We start from the raw sequence: 2,413 nt of genomic DNA on the forward strand, positions 1-2,413 counted from the left end.
GTCCAATCCATGACACTTCCTGCTCCAAATTTAACTGACTTCTTTACACACTTAAGTCTTTCCCCAGTCCTACGCCAAACATAATGTTTCCCATCAGACCCAAATAATTGAACTCTCATCACTGAAGTGTACTCTGGACCACACAACATGCTCCGCAGCAAAGGCAAGTCTAGCCTATTTATGATTTCTGCTGATGAGAGGTTTGGTCACTGCAGAGTGTGCTTTCAGTCCAAAAAGTCTTAAACGATGAGACGCTGTGTGCCGAGACAGATCCTTGCCCTGTTCAGCACTGAACTGGAGAGCAACTCCAGCTGCAGTGTTGAACAGATTCCCCATAGTCTTCCCATAAACCTGTCCTCTTGTGCACTTGTTTTACGTGGACGACCGGCCTTTTTGAGGGACTTAAATGAGTCTGTGTCCACGTAAAGGTTCAATATTCTTGAAATCACAGACTTGGAACGCCCAACCTCTCTTGCAATGGCTGAGAGGGTCATCCCTTTGGTCTTCATCTGGACAACCTGCTGTAACAGGGTTTCAGTCACATTGTAGCTTGCCATCTTGAAAAAGTGACCTGGAGAGCTTCCAGATTAATAGGGTGTGTCCAATAATTAAGTCAGTTGTCACCTGTTGCCAGATCAACACCAATAACTGGGAGGTATCTGGAAATGCTCTTTTTCTTCTTCAAAAAAAATGTTTTTTGTTGAAGTGCCTTGGTTGCTTAAAAAATAAAATATGCTATTACAGCAGTGGTATAGCCAAAGCATATTCTATCAAATTCTGAACAATAAAGCATTTGAGAATAAATCAAGTATATACACATACACACACACACACACATGTGTATATATATATATATATATATATATATATATAGTTTCTTCCCATCATGCATTCAATCTACTTTGCCTCAGCAGGGGTTTGCAAATTAAAAAAGTTATAAAGTTTGCTAGTTTGCTCTAATACTCATCATTGGTAGTGGAGGTCTGGATTGAGTTCCTTAATTATACAAATTTGATGTGCCTCAGTAGATGTGTTAAACCCAAGAATGTTCATACACAAAGGAATGAAACATGGCCATGCACTCACACTTTTAACGCATGAACACACATTCACACAGTTTCACACAGTACTCAAACTCCTTGTTTGAGTTGTCAGACATTTTCACATCTGCTTGAGCAACCCCCACACGCAGCAGGGTGCTGGGCGGCCATGCAGCATAGCACTGCACAGCACGGTTCTACCTAGATGAAGACAACATGTTCACCCCCGCACCTTCTGACACCCGTCTTCCCCACTGACAAGATGCAAAGAGTAAGGAGAGCTCCATGAAAGATTTACTAACCAGCTGAGGTGGTCCCCCTTAGAAGCTGAGTGGAGGCCGTTAGTTGGAGGCGAAAAGGAGGGAGAGAATTCCAGGGAGAATCCTGGAGTGTCTGAAGTGTAATTTTGTATTCAGAGCAGAGATTTAGTATTCTACTGCTCAGCAGTGATCAGTCTCACAGAGGCTTTCACCAGGCCTCCGTCACACCCTGGATTCTGCAGATAGCATCTCAATAGAGTTTGATGACTGATGGAAAGAGACACTTGCCTCCTCCTTAACACCAACCAATTACAAATTCCAACTTGAGAGTAGTTTAAAAGAATCATAACACAAAAATTAGCCAAAAGTCACATGAAGGCAATGGTTCAAGTCTCTAAGATAAAGCCTGCAGACAAATCTAACTTGTATAATAATCATTTAAACACACACTGTTAAACTAACTCACTTTCAATCCAGATAATGTGAAACGGCACTAAACAGGCCTTCACCTTGACCAAGGCTATTGCTTATAATAGTTGCATTATTTCTCCATCTAAAAACACTAGTGCCTCTCATTTGCTTTGTGGATTTGTTTTGCAGGTACTCCAATATTTACTATACTGACTTAAATATAACTATACTGTCAGTATAGTTAAATATAACTAAACTGACTGATAAGTTCATCTCATCTCATCCATATCTTAACTATACTGACTGATAAGTTGGACTGTGCAATTTAACCTTAATATGCCATATGTTGCTATACTTAAATCTAATATAAATTCTGTATAATACTACATGCAACTACATGGGTTTGTTGTTGCATTAGAGAAGGAGGCTGAAACAGATGCAGAGACTGTCTATGTGGAGGGCTTGGGCTGCACGATCATGGCCAAAATAATAATCATGATTATTTTGATTAATATTAAGACCACGATTATTTATCACAATTATTCATTGACCACAAATAATTGTATCACCCTTTCACATTTAAATTATCAAAGCACAGCTTTCCCTTCCATGTTGTGTTATGTTGCTGATAGTGCGCCAAATAGCTCAAAATAAGATAAGGGACTTTTTGCCTTTTGCTCCAGACATTTGATTTTCATTTCG

This window comes from Echiichthys vipera (assembly GCF_963691815.1).
Source record: "Echiichthys vipera genome assembly, chromosome: 5".
Taxonomy (NCBI): Eukaryota; Metazoa; Chordata; class Actinopteri; order Perciformes; family Trachinidae; genus Echiichthys; species Echiichthys vipera.